Source organism: Babylonia areolata, chromosome 20 (assembly GCF_041734735.1).
Source record: "Babylonia areolata isolate BAREFJ2019XMU chromosome 20, ASM4173473v1, whole genome shotgun sequence".
Taxonomy (NCBI): Eukaryota; Metazoa; Mollusca; class Gastropoda; order Neogastropoda; family Buccinidae; genus Babylonia; species Babylonia areolata.
This window is the reverse complement of record NC_134895.1, coordinates 54,130,619-54,140,618: the sequence shown is the minus strand read 5'-3', so window position 1 is coordinate 54,140,618 and position 10,000 is coordinate 54,130,619. Positions and strand designations below refer to the sequence as shown.

Sequence of the window (10,000 nt, the reverse complement as noted above, 5' to 3'; positions counted from 1 at the left end):
GTTGTTGACCTGCCCGTTCAATCCAATATTCAATCGACAATACACGATAACATGTGTTGGAAAGTTGGAGAAGGAGACCATTAAATATTTATTCAGAGAAAGATTTGTGAACGCCTCATCACTTACTGGATTATGCCCCAAACTGCCATAAAAATATCAACAAAATCAATCGGAATTCACAGTCAAAAATATTAAACCATGAGAGTTAATACCCTTGATGAAACGTAAAAATTTCCAGTCTTGACTATTCTCAAAATGAAGTCCTTTTCACTTCAAACGACATTTAGAAGTACCCGTACTTGGCTCTACACGTTATTAGTTTAACAAAATACTCAATTTTCATATCAACTTTAAAACTATAAAATTAGATGGTAAAATGGGGCGCCATTTACCCCGAGACTGATGTCAGTCATGCTTGTAGCAGACGATGCTTGTTACACACTGTGTTCGACAACACATGAAGGCGGTAGAGAAGGGAAAGAAGAACAACAACAATGGCAGAGACAGCAACCACTGATGAAGTCAGTCAGCCATCCACCCTCAAAACTGACCAGTCTGACAACTCCCTACTGGCTCAGTTTCTGCATCAGCGGCAGACTATATATATATAATGTATTTGTGTACACGTGTTTTGAGCACAAAATAGATTAAATTGTGGAATGTATTTACTGAATTAGAGGCGCATGAGACAGAGAGAAAGAGAGAGAGAGAGAGAGAGAGAGAGAGAGAGAGAGAGAGAGAGAGAGAGAGAGATTACAAGAAAAAAACTTTATACATGAGGATACAGATATATTTATTAAATGAAAGAGTTTTGTTTGTTGTGTTCACGTGTGTGTGTGTGTGTGTGTGTGTGTGTGTGTGTGTGTGTGTGTGTGTGTGTGTGTGTGTGTGTGTGTGTGAGGTTCTGTAACAATAATATAGTATGACTGATAGCAGTTTACATAACTGATTTCAGACTGCTGGGAAACAGACCCTGGCTGACTGATCCATTCCGGGGGGTTGAACCATGCATCTTGTGTATGGAATGTAACTGAACTTTATTTCTTATATGAAGTTGAATCCTTTTTCACTTAAACAAAAAGCAAATTTGAGTTTGAACAATCATTTGAAACAAATAGCCATGCACATTGTTAATATCTATATTTATTTTTTCATACTGTATTACACTTTTTCTCAACAATTATAAGCTTATAATTATGTAATTAACAGTTTATGTTTTTCATACAGAGTAAATAGCTCACTGTTCAGTTACATCTTATGTATTTATATAAATACATGTATAAAATGTAACTGACCTATATCTATCATTTGAATTTTGATTTTCATGTGTGGGCAGGTAATGCAGCTGCATACTCAAATAGTGGTATGTATGACTTTGAAGTTTACACTAGAAAAAGTGTGTGTGTGTGTGTGTGTGTGTGTGTGTGTGTGTTGGGTCTTACTGAATCAGGATTATCACACAAATCTGTAATTTGATGAAAATGTGTTGTGATTGTCATTTTTTCTAATACTAATTGTAATCATATAGCAGACAGGCACATTGTTAATACCCATGTTGATTTTTTTCACATTGTATTGTTTTCTCTATGATTAAGCTTATAATACATTACTGAATAGTTTAACAAAAAGTTCAGTTACATCTTATATATTTATATATGTATATCATGTAACTTAACTTTATTACCTATCTTCTGTTTGTCTGTATGTTGGTCACACTCTTTCATTTAAACAAAAGCAAGTGTGAGTTAGAAATTATTTATTTTCCTTCATGTTTTTAATTTTGAAAAAAAAGTGAAAAAAATAAAATAAAATAAACAATGTGAAATCCAACACAACTTTGTGTGGTCTATATTTCTATGTTGGGAGGTGCACACGACTTTTGTTTTGCAATTGATTTTTTGTGTGTTTTGATTCAATTATTGTAGTAAGTGCATGTCACAAGTGAGTCTTGAAGGCCTTGCCTCTCTTGTTTTAAAGTTAATCTGTTGAAATCCTGTTTCTAGGATGTTTGCATATCATCTTATAGTTCGTGGAACAGAGCCCAAAGCAAGTCATTCTTTTCAAATATCAGATGAAATTAAACGAAAGGTAGATATTTGATGACAACAGTCTGAATATAAGCGAATTACTAAATGGGTCACAATGATATTCCGTGAGTGGGTTTCTTTCTTCTTCTTCTTCTTCTTTTTTCAAAATATGAATGAGAATGTAATTTTTCGGAAAAATTAATTATCGTCCGTGTCAGTTTGCGCCTTTACGTTGTTGGTTGTTGTTTTTTTCATAATAATCAACGTCTAGCATCTCAGTCTTATCTCTTTTCTTTCTCTAAGTTCCTTACAAAGAAAACTATAACACGTGCTATTTTTCCGTAATAAAGAAAATAACTTTAAAAAGTGGTGCTCTTAGTGTGCACGGGGTCTTACGAAAGCTGCCAGTCAAGAGTAGAACTGCAATCAAAATGGAACGGAAATGACGAAATACACTTGACAACAAACGAAACAAATAAACAAACAAGCAAAAACAACAACAACAAACCAAAAAGCAAACGAAACTAACAGAAGCATTGCTAAATATTTCATCTTTGTACCTGCAGGTCGGTAATCCCAAAGGACGCTAAGGTTGTCACACTGACAGAGAGAGGGGGGGAGAGAGAGGGAGAGAGAAGGGGGAGGGGAGAGAGAGAGAGAGAGAGAGAGAGAGAGAGAGGGGGGGGGAGAGAGAGGGAGAGAGAAGGAGGGTGGGGGGAGAGAGAGGGAGAGAGAAGGGGGGGGGGGAGGGAAGAGACAGAGAGAGAGAGAGAGAGAAGAGTGTACAATTAGTCTGCGCCCAACTTCACCCCAAATGTCACCGCTGCAGTAAAGCTAAATAACATTAACCATTTCGCACGCGCACACACGCGCACACACACACACACACACACACACACACACACACACACACACACACAGAGAAGGGAAGAGAGAGGTGGGGACGAGAGGGTAGGGGGAGTGGCGGGGGTGGGGAGAGAGAGAGGGGGGGTCTGGAGGGGGGGGGGGAGAGAACCACGTATTAAACAATCAAAATGTTCAACAACTTGCACCCCTATGTCACTGCAGCTATAAAGCTAATGACAATAAACATTTCACGCACACACATTTACACACATACACACGCACCCCCCACCCTCCTGCACACAAACAAACAGAGAGAGAGAGACAAATGCAGATGATTTATTCATAAAGTGGTCTTCATCTCTCACGTGGAAGTGGGTACGCAAGCGTCAATCCAATTAACATCAGTTATTCTGAGTATTCATGTTATTTCGTGGTCACGAGACAAGCAGAGAGAGGCAGACAGACAAACAGACAGACAGCAAAATAAAGAATGGGAGGGAGGGAGAGAGAGAGAGAGAGAGAGAGAGAGAGAGAGAGAGAGAGAGAGAGAGAGAGAGATTCAAGATTCAAGATTCAAGATGGTTTATTCATGTATAGGCCTAGGCCCCTTATGAAGGGGAATGTGAACATTATTTTACAAACAATACATCACGACACTGTGAGCATCAATAAACACAGTCAAACAAAAATATACCAGCATTACAGTTCAATGTGTAGGACAATAAAAGAAAAACAACAACAAAACAAACAAACAAAAGAATACATACAGCATTTTCACGAAGTAGCCATTTCTCTGAATTTGAAAGCTTTGTATAGAAATAGTGAAAATTTGCGAACAACTTCAGGGGAAGTAGATGACATCAATAAGTTCAATTTAAACAACGTAGGTTTACTATAATATTTAGGCTGAATAAACTCCTCTCGAATGTTCCTTAAAACTGGACAGCAAAGAACAAAGTGTATCTCATTTTCTTGTGATTCCTTACATAATGGACAGGTCAGATCACTGTCGTTACATGTTCTGTATCTGTAATGATGGACCGCTAATTCTGTAATGCCAAATCTAAATCTTGTTGTCATATATTTTAAATGTCTATCCATATTCAACACTAAGTAAGGTTTCAGATCAGACACACTGCAAAAATTCTTATAGAAACTAAATCTTTCACTATTCTGAATATGATCAGACCACTTCTGCCATCTACAATCAATTAGACGTTGTCGAAACACACCGATAAACGCCTGGATGCTACCAACACCTTGGTTTAACCAAACAAATCCAAATCCATATTCAAACAAACAATGGCGAATCTTGGTTACCCAGTTCACTCTGCCTCTAGTATCTAAATCATATAGCATATCATAAGCTTTGCGGGGTATTCTGTTATGTTCCATATGTAATAATCTCAACCAGTAACGTATACACCTGACTGCAGAAACTAGATATAACGGGTATCGATTCGTTTCACCATATACTAAGTCATTTGGCGTTTGCCTATCTACTCCTAAAAATCTCTTTAATGCAAAAGTGTGGACTGATTCACAGTGAACAGCAGCTTTGTCTAGACCCCACAATTCAGAGCCATATTGCACAACAGGCTGCACTTGTGTGTCAAATAATTTGATAAACAAATCAAAGGAAACATTATTGAGCATATGCAACTTTTTCATAATACAAATCAATGCATTTTTGGCTCTGCTTGCTAGATCTTTGCATGCCCCAACGAAACTCAAGCGTGTGGAGAAAAATATGCCCAGATATTTGTAAACATTGACAACTGGCATCAAACTACCATCATACACCCATCTTTCTCTGCTGCTCAAATAGCCACCCTTACGAAATACTATGATATTACTTTTCAACATATTAACTTTTAATTGGAGTGAAACTGCTGCATGGTGAAGGTTGTTCAACTGTGTTTGTAACCCTATAACAGTTTCTGAAATCAGAATAACATCATCAGCTAACAAAAGTATGAATAATTCAAAAGAATCAATCGGAAACAAAGCCCCATGTCTTCCATTATTAATTACATGGATTGCTAATTCATTAATGAATAAAGAAAACAAAATTGGACTGCAGGCATCTCCCTGTCTAACCCCAGCTGTACAGTTAATGAATTCAGTCAGTTTAGCGCCGCAGCGAACTCTAGATCTTACTACATTATACATGCTTTTTACACATTTGTAAAGTTTACCTCTTATACCATTCCTAAGTAGAACTGGCCACAAAAGATTACGATTAACAGAATCAAATGCCTTTTCGAAATCAATGAAAGCAACATACAACTTACGATTAAACGAAAACTGTTTCTGTACTAATGCAAGCAACGTAAACATGTGGTCTACAGTAGAGTATCCTTTTTTAAAACCGGCTTGGTGGTCACCTGTGATGTCATTTTCATCCACCCATTCTTGCAATCTCTTATTGATAATCATTCCATATAATTTACCACTTATGTCACTTAGGGAAATACCTCTATAGTTATTGGGATTATTTACATCACCTTTCTTATAAATGGGCAAAATTATTGATTCAATCCAGTTAATGGGGTAAATACCCTTTTCAAATAATTTATTGAATAATTTAAGAACGAAAGGAACTATATGATCAGTGCAATTCTTAAACAGTTCACCAATGATTCCATCAGGGCCAGCTGCTTTACCATTTTTAAGTTTCCTTATTGCCAACAGTACCTCTTCTTTAGATATTGGTCTATTCATGTATTGATCTGTGTCATCATCAAGTATATCATCATCATGTACAGCTTCATTTTCCACATTATCTACATTTGGTTGTAACAACTGCTGAAAATGTTTAAACCAAGTATCTATTTCAATGTTATGTCTTGGTTGTTTTCTTTTAAAAGAGAGTTTACTGATATTATTCCAAAATTCCTTTTGACAATCTATAGAAGCTACAAGCTTATCTATTAAAGATCTGTTAAATTCTTTCTTTTTTCTCTTTATCAAATGTTTATACTCTCTTCTCGCAATCAAATAAACATCCACGTCTTCTGTTTTTAATGTCCGTCGACAAACTCTTAACAAAGACCTTACGTTTCTTTTACTCATGGTACACTCTTGATCAAACCAGTCATCACGTGCCTTCTTGTTATTGACACGCACACATTTTTTCATACATTCTGCACTTTCTTTTATACATTCATTAAACAATAACAATGCATCATTTACATCCACATCTATTAAATCTATTGCATTATCAATTTTAGTTCTCATTTCATCATTCCTTAGAGTATCACGAAACAAATCAGCATATTCCTCATTCCATATAATTTTTTCAATGACTATGTCTTGCTCTTGTTCAGTGACATCAAGATTCTTCCCTTTAGGAAAAACAACATGAAGTATAAGTGGTAAATGATCAGAATCAATGCGTTCAGACACAATTAATTCACTTGAATCAAATACAATGGTGAAAAGTTCTTTTGAAAATATAAAATAATCATTGACACTGCTTCCAGCATCAGAAATATATGTATAGCGACCTTCACGGTCGCCCTCACATACACCATTCAAAATATTCAAACCTAAAGCAGTGCACATATTCAGCAGTAATTTTCCATAATTATTTAAGAAACAATCTTCAGAACGCCGAGATGTACTAACAGACCTACTGTCATGCTGCATAATAAAATCATCTTTCACAGACAGATCTTGACAAATGTTTGAAGTCCTACTATTCAAATCACCATTTAATATAACATAAGCATCGTGTGCCAATAAACAATCAGTCAGACAGTCTTCAAGTATACAAATCCCATTATCAATATCAAAATAAGTATAAAACGGAGAGCTTTCTGGGGGAATATACGAGCAAAAATACAATATATCTTTATCAAGACCAAATAACATCTTATCAATCAGAAATACACAAAAATTAGAATGAGTCACATCAATATTTTTAACAAAATGACAAAATTCATCCTTTATCAAACAAATCACTCCACCTGATCGTCTCCCTTGTTTGGTGAACTTAACAGCTGATTTACAAAATAAAGTGTAGCCAGGAAACATATCTGATCGGCACTCTTCCATGAAAGTCTCAACCAGACAAATAAAATCAAACTTAAAGATAAACGACAAAAAATCAGGATCAATAAGTTTCGAACACAATCCGTTGACATTCCACAGTAAGAAAGAAAAAGGTTTATTTACATTCTGTGTGTCATGTGTGTCAAACGAACACACCGTGCTTACCTCTTGTCTGCACGTGCAATCAGACGTCAGATTCACAGAGCTGTTCTGGTTCACGGTGCAGAGCTCAGCGCTGTCACTGACACCAGTGATAGGCAAATGCACCGGTGTTACCGTTTCCAGCTTCCCTTTCTCTCTCACACCCAGGGAGGGACATTTTTCATCAACTGGCCGGCCGTTTCCCTATTTGCTTTCTTTCAGACCAAGACGGTCATCCAGAAAGAATTTCTTGCCATCGATGATTAAATGATCAAAGACCATTACAGCCCTTTTCCCTTCCTCCCTTGCCCTCTTCAGGTGGGGTGACAGCTGACGCCTGATCTCCCTGACACGCAAAGAGAAATCTTCTCCCACAAAAATACTGCTGCCTTTCAGTTTCTTTTTTGCTTTCAAAACTTTTACCTTATCCTTATAAAAGGAGCAGCATGCAATAATTGGGGAGTCAGGCTTTGCATTCAGTCTGTGAACGCGCTCGAACTCAACGTCATCAACCATGTCCAATTTATCAGTAAAAACATCCCTCAGTTTCCCTTCAGCTTGCTCATTTGTTTCATTTTGACCTCTTGAAATGCCATAAAAGATGAGGTTATTTCGTTTAGACCTTCCTTCTAGATCGTCAGTTTTTCTTTCCAGTTGATCTACTCGGTCCAAAAGATCAGAGTTTTGCTTAGCTAGATCCATGTTTTCTTTTTTCAAAGTGTCCACCTCCTCCCTCAGATTCTTTAAGTCAGTGTACAGGGTGCCATACTGTTCTTTCAGCTCTTTCATACTGTCATTCATGCCATCAAACCTACTGTCCATGCCGTCATGAGACAGAGAGAGAGAGTGAGAGAGAAAGAGAGAGAAAGAGAGAGAGAGAGAGAGACGCTTTGACGCTTTGACACTTTAATGTCATTGGCCATGAGGTCCTTATGACATGGATGAATGCGTTAACATACTTTCATTGCATAACAAACCCATTATGATAAACAAATGAAATGGTGAAAGCAAATAATGAAACAAAACAAAATTCCTTCAGAGAGAGAGAGAGAGAGAGAGAGAGAGAGAGAGAGAGAGAGAGAGATTCAGATTCAGATATTTCATTCGTTTAAGGCCTTAGCCTCATATGAAGAGGAGCAAAAACATAACTGTATAATCAAACCAATAATTACACAAGCACCACAGATCCTCAAAAATAAATACAACACACACACACACACACACACACACACACACACACACACACACACACACACACACACACACACACACACACATTAAGACACAATTGTCTCTCTTATCAAGGACATCTCCTTGTTTCACTCTTTTGTACGTTTTATATAATTAGTAAGTTTGTCACCTGATCTTATCCTTGTTTGAACAACATCATACATGCTCTTAACACTTTAAAAAAAAACTTTACACTAATACCATTTTTTAGCAGTATAGGCCATAATAAATTTCTATTAATAGAGTCAAAAGCCTTTCCGAAATCAATAAAAGCAACATAAAGTTTACGATTATACGCGAATTGTTTCTGAATAAAGGCCGAAAGGATAAACATATGATCAACTGTTGCATAGCCACGCTTAAAGCCAGCTTGATATTCATCAGTTACATTATTTTCTTCTACGTATTCCTGGAGTCGCTGACTAATTATCGTACTAAACACTTTACTACAAATATTTGATAATGATATTCCTCTATAGTTATTTGTATCCTTTATATTACCTTTTTTATACAGTGGAAGAGTAACAGTCTTACACCAGTTATCAGGATAAATGCCCCTATCAAACAATGTGTTGAAATATTTTAAGAAAAAATCTGCAGTTTGTTCACATGGATTTTTTTAAAAATTCAGAGAGAGAGAGAGAGACTGACAGACTGACAGACGGACAGACAGACAGAGACAGACAGAGAGAGAGACAGAGAGACAGAGACAGAGGGAGGCAGAGACAGGGAGAGAAAGAAACAGAGCAGTGAGAGGGAAACAGACAAGACAGACATACAGACAAGACGCACAGACTCCGACAAAGACACAGACAGACAGACAGACAGAGACATAGAACTCTTTCACTTACCTCCAAGCATACACACACACACACACACACACACACACACACGCAGTCCATAACTATGTCTTATGGAATATCCTGCATGTGCTCACAACTTATTGCTTTTACTTTTTGTTTGCTTGTTGTGTTTAGTTTATAGTGTCCATAATTCCTATGATGGTTTTACGACAATTAAATGAGTTCTGAGTTCTGAGTTCACACACACACACACACACACACACACCTCCTACACCACCACCACCACCACCACAACAACAACACAGCGGCTAAAGAGTTGCAGCGAACGATGATGTCCAACGGAACGACACAACCACAACCACATACCCACCCCGGGTAGACTGGCGACTGCTGGCACCACACAGATTTTTTGTGTTTTTTATTGGAACATCCACTTTCCTGACCTGTCGCCAGTCTTTCTGTGTGCAGTCAAGTGGAACCCGCTTTCTGCTCAAAGGGGTGGCACACACACACTACCCACACACTAATACCCTGCTCCTCTGCCCCCTCCCTATCCGCATGCACTCCAACACTCCACCCGCTGCCCTGGTCCCCCTCTCCCCCACACACTCCCACTTCTGTTTTGAACCCGCGGAGAAAATAAGCTTGTGGTGAAATTATGGGAAAGGGTGGGGGAGGAGGGGACGGGAGGGGAGGGGGGAGGGTTGAGTCAGTGTGGTGGGAGGGTGGTGGTGGTGGTCGGGGAGTAGGGGTGGAGTAATAATCCAGGGAGGAGGCAAAACAAGAATTGTATTGTAAGATACAATCACAGACACACACAGACGCAGACACAGACACACACACACACACGCCACGCAAACAGAAAGACAGAACATACACACACACACACACACACAC

General features: G+C 38.0%; 1 protein-coding gene across 1 annotated transcript in view; it reads right to left on the bottom strand.

Annotated features, from left to right (window-relative positions):
- LOC143295196 (acid-sensing ion channel 4-A-like) overlaps nucleotides 1-9,576 on the bottom strand; it is a 49,201-nt gene extending 39,625 nt beyond the window's left edge. Inside the window, exon 1 of the mRNA XM_076606768.1 lies at nucleotides 9,470-9,576. The gene's annotated coding sequence lies outside the window, so the exon portion shown is untranslated. The remainder of the gene's footprint in view (nucleotides 1-9,469) is intronic.
- Nucleotides 9,577-10,000: the final 424 nt, after the last annotated feature.